We start from the raw sequence: 16,630 nt of genomic DNA, 5'->3' as shown, positions 1-16,630 counted from the left end.
TTTTAATAACATTAAAAGTTTTAACTCACTATGTTGTACGTCTGAAACTTACATAATATTGTAAATCAACTATACCTCAATAAAAAATAAAATGCAAAAAAATTTTTTAATAAAAAATAAAGTTGGGGTACACATCAATGTACCTACCCTTCCTCCCTCCCTTTAGTGAGATAAGCACTTGAAAGCTACCTTGGTCACCTTTATCCACTGACCATGAAAGAGACCCCCCACCCCTACCCTGGCAATCACACATCCACCAAAGCAGGTGTGCAGAGAACTATAAGACAGTCAAGGTATTTGGCTTCAAAGATGAGTAGGTCAATTATCTGGGAAAGATAGTGTAATTAGGACTTTTGTGTTTGGGAGTTGAAAATAAAAAGTTTCCTGACTTGTTGAGTTATGGATCACCCTTATGAGAGAAAAGGCTCCGGGTCACAAATGGTGAACATTTCAACCCACATTGACTAAGGTGACCAAACATCCTGTTACCAAGTCCAAGCTCATACTGCTTGCTGCATGACAGGCCCACAGATCAAGAGACGAGTCATTGGAGCAAGGATTAGTGACTTTATTTGGAAAGCTGGCAGACCGAGAAGATGGTGGACTCGTGTTCCAAAGAACCATCTTGCCTGAGTCAGAATTCAGGGTTCTTTTATACTAAAAGGGAAGGGAGTAAAGTCAAACATTTTCTGGTTCTGGTCAGCCTCCAGAGGGGATGTGTTCATTTCTTCCTGCTTGCAGTCATTCACAGGTGGGCCTGGTCAGGATGATTCCTGCGAGCTAAACAAAGGTATTTTAGCTTAATGCTTATTACCTGGAAGGCAGGGTTCCCAGAGATGGGCCATTTTGTATAATTTAAGCTTATAGGCAGCATCCTTTTAGTGATTAACTTGTAATAGAATACGAAGGTTCTTCCCTATTACAGTCCCAGATGGTCTGAGACAGGGGATCGTTTCCTAGGACAAGAAACTTCCATTGTTAAAATCAGGAAAGTCCCGGGCAAACCAGGACAAGTCGATCATCCTAACTGACACAGTGCTCTTGTGGTGCCTGGTCTATGAGGTAATGGGTCTGAGAAAAACGAGCACCAATGAAACCCCTTTGAAAATCAACCTTAGATGAGCTTATCACTGAATGAAAAGGACCATCCTCCCTCAAGGTTCTGTCATGGCCTGTGCTGAGATCAGGGTCAGAAGGGTACCAGTATCTTCTGTCAGTAGAGTTACACCAGTGGTCAGTAGCATCACTGTGAAACAATAGGAACAGTAGACTGGTCCACTTTAGGGACTGCCCACTTGGATATTGTATTAGTTAACACCAGCTGTTTCCTTAGTCAGTCATTCTCAAACTTCAGTGTGCATCAGGATCAGCTGGAGGCTTGCTGGTCCCCATCTCTGGAGTTCTGATCTGGGTAAGAGACTGAAAATTTGGATTTGTAACAAGTTGCCAGGTGATACTGATGCTGCTGGTCTGGGGCCATATTTTGAGAGCCGCTTCATCTTAATATTAGATGAGTCGGCAAAATCTCAGTAGTTTAGCATAATCTTCATTCATCCAACAGTCCAAAGTGTGTGTTTCTGTTTAGGTGGTTCTCTTAGGCAGCTCTCCTCTGAATGGTGACTCAAGTACCCAAGTTCCTTCGTGTGGTTCTGCCACCTTTAATATTGTGTTCCCAAGGTTGCTCTGGGGATCATTACCTTCCAGAGATCAGAAGTGGGGGATAGGGGACAAGCATGAAGGATCACTCCTGGGAAGCTTTCTGTTTGTTTGTTTTTTGTTTGTTTTTGGCCGTGCTGCACAGCTGCCGGGATCTTAGTTCCCTGACCAGGGACTGAACCTGGGCCCTGGCAGTGAAAGCACCGAGCTCTAGCCACTGGACCGCCAGGGAATTCCCCAATCCTGGGAAGTTTTTATGGACCCGGCCTAGAAGTTACTATATTTTTCAGACAAATGGCCACACCTAACTGCAAGAAAGACTAGGAACTATTGTCAAACTATGTGCCCAGGAAGAAGAGAACATGGGTTTGGTCTCTGCCACAGTCTTCTCTCCTGGCCATCAAATATCCATTTCATCCCTTTTTACCATATACAGAACACAATCCTCTTTCTGCACCAAGGGAAACAACTCAAAAGTCTCTTCCAGTCATTACATCAAGCTCAGAATCCAGGATCTCTGGGTGACACTAGGTCTGGGTATAGCTCCTCATGGCCTGATGACTTTAGAATTAGGAAAACAAGTTTTCTGTAAATTGTCCTCTCCCATCCCCTACACTCAATGGCAGAGCTAGGACATACTATCCACAGTAAAACAAACAAACAAACAAACCCCCATTCAGGAAAAAGAGGAACAGGAGGTAACACACAGTTGCCAGTCCTTTGCAATTGTGAAAATCAGCTGCGCAGGCACTGTGAAGACCTCTGTCTTGGGGTGGAAGAATTGCCTTGATTAGACCATGGTCCTGCTCTTTGGGAAGAATTTCTGTTCCCAATTTTCTCTGCAGTCCCTGGCTCCATCTTCGCAGAGGTTCTTCCTTTTCCATTATCCTTCATGGCCACATCTGAAGCCAATGTCAGAGAGTGCATCATCTTTGGGGGCTTTCACAGTGTGCTCCCTGCCCACGCAAATGTGGAGGCTTGAGAGCTGTTTTAAAATTTCCTGGATAGGCAAAAGCTTTATAGACTAGGCTTGTGGGTTCTTTATCAATACAATTCCAAGTTTCAGAACTTGGCTCTTCTGATCTATTTGCTTTGAGACTCAGGTGCCAGTAACTACTCGCAAAGTTATTTACTAGACCTAGGGTTGCCAGATAAAATATTGGGTACCCTGTATTTTTATTTGCTAAATTTGGCAACCATATCTAGATCCATTTCTCAGGGTCATCTTAATTCTTTGCTTCTTTACCTCATGATGTGCTTTCACCTAAAAAGTGGTTACCTTAAGGGTTGGCAGAGAACAAAACATCCTTAATTGCCTAATTGCCACACAGCTGTCATTTTGTTTACTTAGTAGTCTTGCTGAGCCTTTTTCTCTCAAGGCTTTTTTTAATCTTATCCCTTAATATTTGGAATCTAGAAGCCATAGGATTTCCCAGCCCTATAAAGCTCATGATCTCTGGGTTTTCCTCATCCCCTTTGATCTCTGCCTGAATTGAGTCCAGCCCAATTCTAGCCTACACTCATCTCTTTCAAGAATAACTTGCTGAGAGCAGAAAGTTAAAACTCAAATACACTAGCATTCAAACTCTTTCCAACCACTTCCCTAGAGCAGGGATTCTTGACCTAAGGATTTGTAATTTGGATGGTGTATTAAGTCAAGTTCTCTGGAAGCAGACACTGAAATGAGGATTCATGTGCAAGTGATTTATTAAGGATTAACCAGGAATGAGGGAAAAACAGAATAATGATAGGATGCAATTTTAGGCAAAGTTCCAACCTCAGCTCGATCCAACAGGGGAACTCTGGAGCATATGTTATACCTCAAAGCAAAGAAGCTGGGTTGTCATACGTCCTCACCAGTCACTTACTGGCCATGGCTGCCCTCTGGACTTAAATACCCATGCATTTCCAAATTTCTACATCTGAAGACAAAGGGCTCCCATAGCACAAGGACAGTGCTCTGAAATGTCTCAGGTGAAAGCTGGTAAAGCAAAGGTAATAGAAACTGTGGGATTAGCAGATGGAACCCCTACAAAGGATCTGAGGAGATCAGGCAGAGAACCAACAGTGTTCTGCAACCAACATGGGAAACAAATTACATCTTCATTTTCACTAACCCCAACTGAAAGTTAACATTTCCTTTATTCAGTTATGAATGTAGGCAACAAATCACAGTAGTATTAGCAGCTCCTGTGAATTATGTCCCAGGTATATTCATATAATATTATCATTGTTGTATACATGTTGTAACATACCTCAAGATATTGTTTACACTCATATAATCATTACTACTTTGAAATTATGATAGTCCCAAGATTTGCAGTTGGCAGGCTGGAAATCCAGGAGAGCTGATGGTATAGTTCTAGTCTGAGTCTGGAGGCCTGAGACCCAGGAGAGCCAATGCTGTAAGTTCTAGTCCAAGTCTGAGCCTCAAGACAGAATACCAGTGTCCCAGCTTAAAGACAGTCAGGCAGAGAGTGAATGATTTATCCCTTACTCAGCATTTTTATTCTATTCAGGCTTGCAATGGATTGGATGAGGCCCACCTACATTGGGGAGGGCAATCTGCTTTGCTTGTCTACTAATTCAAATACTAATCTCATCCAGAAACACACTCACAGACACACCAGGAATGTTTGACCAAATACTTGGGCACCCAGTGCCCAGTCAAGTTAACACATAAAATTAACCATCACACAATCCTAGATCTTGTTATTTAATGGATTAATAAAGATGCAAATATGTTACTGTATCACATCTTTGCTTTTTAAAAGTATTTTCCTAAGCATTTGTCAGTACAGTTGGTTTTCTGGTACATATTTTATTTCATACATTTAAAAATATTACTTTGAAATGGGGTCTGTCAGCTTCACCAAACTGCCGTAGGGGTACATGGCACCAAAATGAAAAAAGGAAAGGAAGGAAGGAAGGGAAAAAAGAAAGAGAAGAGATGAAAAGATTAACCTCTCTGCCCTAGAATTACAAATGCATTTAGGCACACAGTCATCCTTCTAAGTTATTTCAAGTGACGTCTTATCAAATCTTTTTTTAGCGCATAATATGCGTCTCCATTTTTCTAAGTTTGGGTATCTGTTTCCTTACTTCCCACTGCTGATCCACTAAGCTAATGTCACAGATTTTAGGGTTTTGTATATGTTAGATGCAGAGCTCTATGAATGAGATTTTGCCCTTTTAAAAGAGACCACAGAGAAATCCATTCTCCTTTCTGCTATGTGAAGACACAGCAAAAAGGTGGCCATCAATGAACAAGGAAGCAGGGCCTCACCAGGCACAGAACCTGCCAGCACCTTGATCTTGGACTTCCTAGCCTCCAGAGCTGTGAGAAATAAATTTCTGTTGTTTATAAGACACTCGGTGTATGGTATTCTGTTACAGCAGCTGAACAGACTAAGATAACAACACTCCATCCATTTCAAGATACTAATATCCTGTATTGATTAAGGTAAAACTACCTGTTATAATAAATAAATGCTCAATCTCAGTGGCTTAACAATAAAAATAACATTTAATGCAGTGTTCATGGGTCACAGCACATGACTGTCCTGGGTGATTCTCCTGGGCAGCTCCCACTCAAGTGATGATGTAGGTATCCAGAATCCCTCCATCTTGTGGCCCCATTATCTTTACCAGATGGATTCCCCATCCAGCTAGAAAGAAAAAGAGAAAGGAGGATTGTGCTTGAGAGGTTTTAATGGCTAAAACTCAGTGACATGACCCCACCTAACTGCAAGAGAAGCTGGGAAATATAGTAGAGCTGTATGTCCAGAGAGAAGAAATGGTTGGTGTAGGATTTGCAGATAAAATATAGGACACCTAGTTAAATTTAAATTTCAGATAAACAACAAACAATTTTTTTAGTACAAGTTATGTTCCATATAACATTTGGGCATCTTGTATGTTTACATGCTAAATCTAACAATCCTAGCTTTGGTGATCAGCTGACAGTCTTTGTCACAGGCAGGATGTCAGACTGACCTTTTGAACTGCTTAAGGCCTTGAGTTAATTGAAAATTCAGGGGGAGGAAGGAGCCTGAAGAGACAGCAATTTTAGACTTCCTGGTAAGTGGATGTGGGACTAGAGTAATTTATTCAGGAAGATGAAAAGGTGGGACAATATTTGTATCATGTGTTCATGGAGACAATAAGTTACATTACCAGGGGCCTTATCCAGGATATTTATGAATTCCCATCTAGCACATACTTATAGTATGGACTAATTGAAACTCCCAAAGTGGGAAGTATTGAATATTTTTTAGGCAATGGCTATGATGCTACAGACAGGCTAGGGCACATGGATGGATGAGATACTTAGTCCCTGCTAATGTGGTAGATAGAGACTAGAGTCTGTGGTGAGTCTGAGCTTGAAAGGATTCTCAACTATGCTTCAAAACCAGGCAGAGGGCTTCCCTGGTGGCGCAGTGGTTGAGAGTCCGCCTGCCGATGCAGGGGACACGGGTTCGTGCCCCGGTCCAGGAAGATGCCACATGCCACGGAGTGGCTGGGCCCGTGAGCCATGGCTGCTGAGCCTGCGTGTCCGGAGCTTGTGCTCCACAACGGGAGAAGCCACAACAGTGAGAGGCCCGCGTACCGCAAAAAAAAAAAAAAACAGGCAGGAGAGAGGACATGATGATATTTCTTCTTTGTGATCTCCATCCCTGAAGAGTTTTGTGTAATGTAGACATATAGAAGGTAGTTTATTAAGTTTCTAACTCAGAATCCAAAAATCTCTAAAAAATTACAGCACTCTTCTTTTTTTTTTTTTTTTTTTTTTGCTGTACGCGGGCCTCTCACTGCTGTGGCCTCTCCCGTTGCGGAGCACAGGCTCCGGACACACAGGCTCCGCGGCCATGGCTCGCGGGCCCAGCCGCTCCGCGGCATGTGGGATCTTCCGGGATCGGGGCACGAACCCGTGTCCCCTGCATCGGCAGGCGGACTCTCAACCACTGCGCCACCAGGGAAGCCCTGCAGCACTCTTCTTGAAGCAAGGACCGTGGCAAGTCTTGGTGCTCAAGAAAACGCAAATTAGGGCCTCCCTGGTGGCGCAAGTGGTTGAGAGTCCGCCTGACGATGCAGGGGATACGGGTTCGTGCCCCGGTCTGGGAGGATCCCATATGCCGCGGAGCGGCTGGGCCCGTGAGCCATGGCCGCTGAGCCTGCGCGTCCGGAGCCTGCGCGTCCGGAGCCTGTGCTCCGCAACGGGGGAGGCCACAACAGTGAGAGGCCCGCATACCGCAAAAAAAAATAAAAAATAAAAAATAAAAAGAAAAAAATAAAAAGAAAACGCAAATTACCCCAAGCCTGGATAAGCCATCAGAGACATGCCCAACACGTTATGTTGCAATAGTCTGTGGGAAAGGGCATTCAGCCTGTGATAGAAGTAATGATTTCCAGAATCTGAGGGTATTATCTGGAATGACCTTTCCACCCCCGGGAAAGAATGAAATAAAATTTTAGGACAAATTGCTGAAGTCCTACAAAAGAAGCAGATATTAGAAGGGGACTAGATATCAATATAGTGTTCCAATGATGGTGCCCTAAAAGTTACTGATGATCCCGTGTAGAAAATATCTTTATAAATGTGATGAAGTGTTTGTAGGTTCTTTTTTTAAAATTTAATTTTATACAGCAGGATCTTATTAGTTATCTATTTTATATGTATTAGTGTATATATGTCAATCCCAATCTCCCAAGTCATCCCACCACCATCACCCACCCCACCCCCAAGTGTTTGTAGGTTCTTAAAAGTATCTGGGGGACTTCCCTGGTGGCACAGTGGTTAAAAATCCGCCTGCCAATGCAAGGGCACGCGGGTTTGAGCCCTGGTCCAGGAAGATCCCACATGCTGCAGAGCAACTAAGCCCGTGCACCACAACTACTGAAGCCTATGCGCCGCAACTACTGAGCCCACATGCTGCAACTACTGAAGCCCGTGCACCTAGAGCCCGTGCTCCACAACAAGAGAAGCCACTGCAACGAGAAGCCCTCAAGCAGCAACAAAGACCCAGCTCTGCCAAAAATAAAAACAAACAAAAAAAAGTATCTGGGTGAAACCGTTTTTTCCATTAAAAAAATTATGATTATATATGTTAAAACTCACTCTTTACTAACACTGTACACTAGTACATTTCTGTGAGTTTTGAGTCATTTAACTACCACCAAAATCAAGATATGGAACAGTTCTTCTATCTCCTAAAAAACTGCCCTCTTTGTAATCAACCCCTCCCCCAACCCCTGCCAGTCCCTGGCATCCACTGATGTGTTTTCTGTCCCTATGAGCTCTGCCTTTTCTAGAATATCATATAAATGGAATCATATAGTATGTAACTTTGTGAGTCTGCCTTGTTTCACTTAGGATAATGCTTTTGAGATCCATCCATGTTGTTGCATGTATTAGGATTTAGGACCTTAAGACTTAAACAAAAAATTTTTTTGAGAATACAGAGAATCATCAGATCTCTCTGGTCAAAAGTTTTAAGACTAGACTCAGAGAAAGGGGAAGCTCCAAGTTCAAAACTATTAAGACATCATACACATTTAGGGGCTTTGCTCCAAAAACTTATCTCCAATGGATGCCATAGAGAAATCAAGTTATCAGAGACGTTGCTTTTAATGAAGGGCAGAGACATAGGCTAAAGCTGTGAAACTGCCTCCAAGATTTCTAGAATTAAGGAGGTTAATTCTGGAAGAGGAAAAGGAGACGTAATCCTTTTCAAAGAGCCATCAAGACCCACTCTAAGGTCCCTACAGTCAATTGGGAATGTTAGCAGCTCTGAGCTTTGTTTGGGAGTAATCATCAAAGACTCTTAAGGCCAGAAGGAACTGCCCAGCTATGTCCTTGCTTTTATCTGCTCGGGAAAAGATGGGTATTTATAGAAGGCTGCACAAAGGAGAACCATAAAAGCTAAGGAATGTTTTGGAGTTTTCAAGAAACAAAGGTGAACCCAGAGAAAAGAGGATCCCAAGCCTGATAGAAGCTCTTTCTCCTTTCATAGGTAGCAAAGGATCCAAGATGGAGAGAAGAGGCTGGAATGCTCACAGAACAACAGAAAATAGGCAGCATGGGGGCTGGCCACATCCAAGCAAGACCATCTCCTACTTGGCTGCCTAAAAGGTAGTTACTGTCCATTCTTTGAATCCCATGGCAGGAACCAAGGAAAGTAAAGGAAGGAGGGCCCATAAATACAAATAAAGAGCTATTTCTTCTCTTCTGTGGGGCCCAGGGACTTAGAAGATGGTCATAACTCTGAGGATGAAGGCTTGGCTGGAACTTCAGGCTAGAAAAACAATGTATCTTTCTGTTTGGAGCTAAATTTAGCAGTTATTTGCCCAGCTTCCAAAGAGGAAAAGAGAAAAATTAGCTAGAGCCTTGGGTCCATAAAGTAGCAAATACTTGAGCACATCCTGATTCTGGGTCCAGGACCAGATTATGGCCCATAAGGCAGCAGTGCATGTGGATAGAGGATATTGATATGAACAAGTATCCTGCCACTGCCTTGGCAGAAGCCAGAACAGAGGATCAGCCAGCACTCTGTAGAGGCCAGCTGCCATTTGCTATCAGCATTCCATTTCATGATAGCAGCAAGAAATTCTGTGCACTGGTTACCCTGGATTCTCCAAGCGTCCTAGACTACGAGGATCCAGTATTCACACTCTGAGGAAAAACTAGGGCATGAGTAAACCCCAAGCCTGGGGACTAGGGAAGTGGAGTCTCTGATTACATATATTTTTATTAAAACAATGTCATATAGAGCTTTGTACCCCTCACAATGCTTTTTTAAATTCCCCATTTAATTAAATCTTTATTGAGTACCCATTACGTACAAAGCACTGTTGAGGAAGGTCAAGTTCACATATTACTCCCCTTTACCTAGTAACTTGAAACACCATTTATATCAGTAATATACTTATGAAGAACTAATCACAATGATCTGTCCAACAAACCATTCCACAATTTCTTTAAGAATTATTCCAGGGAATTCCCTGGCTGTCCAGTGGTTAGGACTTGGCTCTTTCACTGCTATGGCCTGGGTTCGATCCCTGGTCAGGGAACTAAGATCCAGCAAGCCACAGAACCAGCCCCCCAAAAAAATTATTCAAAAAAGATTTAATGAGATCCTATGTACTAAGTGGCAGGCATTGGACTAGGCTCAGGCTCAGAAGTAGAAAAGTGAACAGGTAGTCTTTTACCTCAAGGAATATGGTCTAATGGATATATAAATCATATAACCATTTTATTTATATTTACATATGTGAAATTTAGAGCCTTGACTGTAAACATTGTAAACACTGGATTGGCTTTATAAAAGGGAGGAATGGGTATAGTAAGAATAATGAAATGTGTACGTTTAAAACCACACAGCATAGTGTCTGACACATAGTAGGTGCTCAGTAAATATTTATTCATTTGCCAAATGATTGTATTTGAAGGTATTCTGGTAAAAAAGGTATTAGAGGGATGTGTCCTAGTTATTTATTTATTTTTTTTTTTAAAGGAAAGCACAGATTTCTGCATGCTATGTTCTGTCTCTCACACTGAAGGGATTTACTTTATACTATCTCATCCCTGACCTGTAAAAAGGTTTTACACATCAGAAAGGGGAATTCTCATTTAGCTCTGTAATTATAGGGAAACTTTTTATAAGGGCAGTCCAGTCATACTGGTATAAAGGATTGGGCTGCTAGTTAAGGGTCTATGTGGTGAGATTGTTTTGAGAACTGTCTGTTCCAAAATACTCTGACCACAGATTTGCAAGCATCCTTGGAATCATTCCAGAAGAATCTTGACTTTGGGTAAGATTCTATTTCAAAAAGTTCCCAGAGTGTAATTCTATTAGAGAACACATTGATAAGTCCATACCTGTTAAAACATTAGCAGTGATTAGTTCATTGGATCGATTTACAGGACAATTAAATATCTCTGACAGGTGAGTTTTGCTGTATATAAATTAATCTCATTAAAACGGACAAAATTTCAACATAGAGAAATGACATCGGAGTTTTAGAGACATTCAGAAAATTATTAAGTACATTTTCTTGAGCTAGGAAAAGAAAGAGCCATCTTAAGACAATAAATAACAACATTACTCTGGGTTTATCTAATGCCTTTCCTCTGAGAAATGAATGTACATATTTCTTATTTTTATTATTCTGATTCATCAGCCTCTAAAGTAATCTATTTAAAAACATGTTGTTTAGGGCTTCCCTGGTGGCGCAGTGGTTGAGAGTCCGCCTGCCTATGCAGGGGACATGGGTTCGTGCCCCGGTCTGGGAAGATCCCACATGCCGCGGAGCGGCTGGGCCCATGAGCCATGGCCACTGAGCCTGCGCGTCTGGAACCTGTGCTCCACAATGGGAGAGGCCACAACTGTGAGAGGCCCGCGTACCGCAAAACAAAAAAAAAACATGTTATTTAAACATAAATCCTGAAGGCATTATAAATTAACATCCAGAAGTATTCCAAATAAAATTCCACTGAATGGGGCACTAAAAAGAAAGTCCTGCTGGCATAACATAAATTCAGTTCTCTTGTATTTGAAGAACTCCTCTAAAAAGGTGTGTTTTTGTTTTCAGAGACATTGAATCCAAAATTTTGCATTCACCTTTTAGGCTAACTATAGTGAACTCTGTGCTTTATTATCTAATGAATTAACCTGCAGGCACCAGAACAATAATGCCAGAATAGTCTGTTCTCTACCAAGTGAGATTTCACGGGTTCTGAAAACCTTCTCCACCAAAACAATGCTTTTGTTGTCCTCTACCAATGTCAGTAACAGATAAGATTGTAGACCTCACAGTTTTGTCACTCTTACTTAGAGTAGCACAGAGGTATAAGATCCAAATTGTTTTAGAAAATGCAATAGGTTGAGTTAAAACTCACATTAGAGGGCTCCCCTGGTGGCGCAGTGGTTGAGAGTCTGCCTGCCGACACAGAGGACACGGGTTCGTGCCCCGGTCCAGATCCCACATGCTGCGGAGCGGCTGGGCCCGTGAGCCATGGCCGCTGAGCCTGCGCGTCCGGAGCCTGTGCTCCGCAACGGGAGAGGCCACAACAGTGAGAGGCCCGCGTACCACAAAAAAAAAAACACCTCACATTAGAGTATGAAAGTCTGATATCATAATACATTTTTGACAAGGGGGAAGGTGGAGCCTGGGAAAGTAACATATTAGTCTGTGACTTTCCTGGTGAGAAATTTCACTGCTTTACAATCTCCATTGTGAAGTAGTACATACTAACCTTTATTTAGTATTTACCTTCCAACTGCTTCAAGGTGTGTCCTGACCAAGTAGGCTAAGCTGACAGGTGGGGTAACATCAGAGGTCAGGACCCACATGTATATCTCATTTGACTCTAACTTCTACTTCGCATCTGCCTTTAGCTATCCAAATTCAGACACGAAAATATGTGTATAGTAGGTGGAGGAATTTCAGAAGAAAACTAGGCTTACTTTCAGGATAAGAGAGTAGATTTTACTGTTTTATCAAAAGGAGGGTTCTTGACACAGGGAGCAGGAAGGGTAAGCTGGGACGAAGTGAGAGAGTAGCATTGACATATATACACTACCAAATGTAAAACAGATAGTTAGTGGGAAGCAGCTGCATAGCACAGGGAGATCAGCTCAGTGCTTTGTGACCACCTAGAGGGGTGGGATAGGGAGGGTGGGAGGGAGGTGCAAGAGGGAAGGGATATGGGGATATATGTATATGTATAGCTGATTCACTTTGTTATACAGCAGAAACTAACACAAGAATGTAAAGCAATTATACTCCAATAAAGATGTTAAAAAAAAAAAGGAGGGTTATTGGTGACACCTGGAATATGTTCAGAAAATAAATGGGTTTATCTTGGTGTTGATCTCATTTATAATAAATTGCATAGGTCTCCTAGAAATTTTTTTTAAATGGAGCTCGTGACACAAGGATTTATAAGAAAGAAAGAATGAAAGAAAGAAAAGTTTCAAAAAATTGAAAATTTGTCAAAAGTAACTGAACCATTAAGTACAAGATCACTAAGCACAAAAATGCTTCTATATAGGACCTCCCTGGTGGCCTAGTGGTTAAGACTCTGCACTCCCAATGCAAGGGGCATGGGTTTGATCCCTGCTTGGGGAACTAAGATTCCCACATGCTGTGTGGCCAAAAAAAAACTTCTATACATTAAAAACAAAAACTTACTGACATTAAATGTGAAACCTTTTGGTAAATGTTAACCTGGGTTTTTTAACTTGTACATAGTATTATAGAAAGCCCTTGGTTAAAAGTCAACAGTCATGGTAGTCCTGTCCACACTATTACATTAACTACCTGAACGAAGTTGAGAAATCCATTTAAACCTGGTTGTTTTCAGTTTCTGCATCCATAAGATAAAAAGGCTCGGTGATCTCTGACTCATTTAAGCGCTATCATTCTGCATTGTCAGTCACTGGTCATAATTTTAGCTCTAAATCCTATCTTGAAATCTTACATATTTATTAGAAGACATTTCCTACAGTTTCAACTAGTATGTGCATTTACCAAACTAACCTTGAATTTCACAACTGCATAAGCAAATTGAGAAAAAACAGTGAATCTTTACTAATATATACAGGCATCATATTATCTTTCTATAAAAAATAAGGACTAGACTTGCTATTTTTATTAGGATCAGGTTTCCTCAGACTGGTCCAAGGCAAGGCTATGAAACTATGAGGTTCATTATAAGTAGCCTCTCGCCTCTTCACTTCTTCCTATTTGCTAACATGGCCTTTGGCAGAACCCCAAGTGCCCCTGCTTTCACAGAACTCTGCAGGGGCCCAATACCCACCTTTCTTCCTAAACTCTTCATGTTCCACCTTGATGCTCACCCTTTAATACAGTGCCTCATTACTAAATTCTTTATTACTTACCCACAACAATCAATGTCCATTCTTAAAGTTCCTAATTCAGTGGGTATAATGAAGAAAACTATCTGATTAAACAAGTTAATGTTAAGTAGTGAATATATCTGCACCTTGTTTCAGAAAGTATAATTGGTGGACTTTCATACTCAGCAGCAAAGTAAAAGAATTTTAGGGAGTGGAGGGAAATTTGGGCAAGTACAAGTGCCAGAAAGGGCCTTTCTGCTTTACAGCCTTGTTATCCCAAGTATGGTACTAGGACCAGTAGCAGTGGAATCACCTGGGGGCTTATTAGAAATTCAGAATCCTAGGCCCTCCCAGCCCTACTAGTCAAAATCTGCAATTTTTACAAGATAGGAGGAGGAGGTGGTAGTTTCTTTACACATTAAAGTTTGAGAAGCTTTGGTTTACAGTATTTCACATAGGTGGACACTTCTCCTCTCTGGTTTAAGGTCAGCTAACTCTTTTTTTTTTTTTTTTTTGCGGTACGCAGGCCTCTCACTGTTATGCCCTTTCTGGCTCAGCGGCCATGGCTCACGGGTCCAGCCGCTCCACGGCATGTGGGATCTTTCCGGACCGGGGCACGAACCCGTGTCCCCTGCATCGGCAGGCGGACCCTCAACCACTGCGCCACCAGGGAAGCCCAAGGTCAGCTAACTCTTGCTTATGAGAATCTGTATTCAAATGAAGACCCATTTTTGCTTCTAAGCAGCCTTCTTTCTAATTTTTGACCCACCAATACAGACTCCATTGTAATTTAATACATTTGGAGAGGAGGAGGCATTACAAAAAACTCTCATTTAACACAGTATTGAAGGGAAGTAGAGTAACTGGAAATTAGAAAACTATGTAGGATACACAGGTACAATAGTGAAAGCAGAAGCCAATGGTTGATAAAAGATTTCAACCCACATGACAATCAAAATAAAGTACTCATGAAAATGGAATCACTGCGCAATTGTTAGGACTGCTATTGGTAAGAGTGGTGAAGGGGGTTAGTTTGTATATATGTCAAAGGTATTAATGAAGGTAGCCAATCCAATCCAACTAATTCTACAGGGTTCTTTTCAATTTCCATCTCTTGTCCTCCACAAGGCCTTCTCTGACTCCGCCTACAACACTGCCTTTATTAAGGTAACCAGCTGGCCTATTTGCCCAGGACTACCTTGCATTTCTCTCTGAAGGTTCTGTGTCCCAGGAAGCCCTTCAGTCCCCAGCAAACCAGGATCATTGGTCACCCTCCCCCCAGTCCACGTTGGAAGTACTACTCCCTACTTTGAACCTCTTTAGCTGTCTGAACTCTCACCATTAATTTAGCACTTCTTTTGCTTTATGTGGTAATTATTTGCATACAAGAAATGTTTCCCAGATAAACGTTTCCTTATAAACTACTTAAGGACAGAACTTGTCTTTAATGATTTCTTTTACTTCATAGAGCGTGAAACCAGTGTCAGGCACACATGAGCCAGTTAGCTGTGTTGATGGAAATAATCAATAAACAATCTATAATAGGAATAGAGAAGAGTTTTATTTGAGCCAAATTGAAGACTATAGCCCCAGAGACAGCTTCTCAGATAACTGTGAGGAACTGCTTTGGAGAAGCACGGTTTTCAGCATGGTTTTATATATTGTTGGAACAAAGAACATCAAACAAGTCAGGGATACATTCCTGCAACATTTCAAAAAAAAGAGATCACCCTGTTCACAATGAGTTGGTATCACCTTGGTGTCTGGGGAGGGAGTCTTAGCATTGAAGGAATACCAGCATTGGCATTCCAGGAGGGGAGCCATTTAATTTTATTTTATGGCCATGCCTCTTGTCTTGTGGGATCTTAGTTTCCCGGTCAGGGATTGAACCCAGGCCCTTAATAGTGAGAGCGTGGAGTACTAACCACTGGACCACCAGGGAATTCCTTAATCTTTATTTTTAACATGGACATTCTTTACTTCTGGCCAGTGCATACTTTTCTTTAATAATTTAAGCAGATATATTAACATAACATTGTAAATCAACTACACTTCAATAAAATAAATAAATAAATAAAGCAGATGTATAATGTATGTTTGGTAATCTAAAACCAGGCTGTTTTAGTTAGTACAAAATTCAAGTTAACTCACATTTAAGCCAGAATGACTTCCCCATACCTCAGTATGTGAAAATTTCTTTCATTACTTCCCCCTTTAGATTGTAAATCTTTCAACAGAAAGCATTGATGGTCAAAATATTTGTCCCTTGATGCCAGAGTGATTGCTGTTTGCCCTGGGTCCATCATGTCCCTCAGGGCTAGGCCTCTTTTTTGTTGTTGTTTATGTGTGTATAGAGATTTGCCTAGTTATCCACATTGAGGGTAAACTAATCAGATATAGTGAACAAGCACACAGGTATGCGAATGGGAAAATATTTTAGAGAGTGTACACTTTAGCAATTGCATTGAATTGTCACACAAACATTGTACACATGTTTTTAGCAGTAGGCTTAAAGCAAGCAGTGATACATGTCATGATAGCTAGGAAAAGAATAATAATACATACTGTGACAATGATAATCATCTGTAAAGCAAAACAGAAAAAAATTGTCTATTCCTTAGGGGAGTCTACCGAACAGATCATTTAAAGGGTTCGTTTTTCTTACATCTTGTAACCATTTTGCTTTTGGGGAAATTTTTTCTGGGTGTGTCAACTTCTCCAGAGGTACTGATATGTGTAACAAGTAGTATGAGTAATAGCACAAATACCTCCTTGTTTAGCCCGTAGAAAATCTAAGGCAGGGGCTTCCCTGGTGGCGCGGTGGTTAAGAATCCACCTGCCAATGCAGGGGACACGGATTCAAGCCCTGGCCCAGGAAGACCCCACAGGCTGCGGAGCAACTAAGTCTATGTGCCACAACTACTGAGCCCACGCCCCACAACTACTGAAGCCTGCACGCTTAGAGCCTGTGCTCCACAACAAGAGAAGCCACAACAATGAGAAGTCCATGCACGGCTACGAGGAGTAGCCCCCACTCGCCGCAGCTAGAAAAAGCCCACACGCAACAACAAAGACCCAACACAGCCAAAAATAAATTAATTAATTTTTTTTAA

General features: G+C 41.7%; 1 long non-coding RNA gene across 1 annotated transcript in view; it reads right to left on the bottom strand.

The window, feature by feature from the left end:
• Positions 1-557: 557 nt before the first annotated feature.
• LOC132483269 (uncharacterized) overlaps positions 558-16,630 on the bottom strand; it is a 38,841-nt gene continuing 22,768 nt past the window's right edge. Inside the window, exon 3 of the long non-coding RNA XR_009531056.1 lies at positions 558-780. This is a non-coding gene — a long non-coding RNA (uncharacterized LOC132483269). The remainder of the gene's footprint in view (positions 781-16,630) is intronic.

Source organism: Mesoplodon densirostris, chromosome 2 (genome assembly GCF_025265405.1).
Source record: "Mesoplodon densirostris isolate mMesDen1 chromosome 2, mMesDen1 primary haplotype, whole genome shotgun sequence".
In the NCBI taxonomy this organism is placed as follows: Eukaryota; Metazoa; Chordata; class Mammalia; order Artiodactyla; family Ziphiidae; genus Mesoplodon; species Mesoplodon densirostris.
This window is presented reverse-complemented; position numbering and strand designations above follow the sequence as displayed.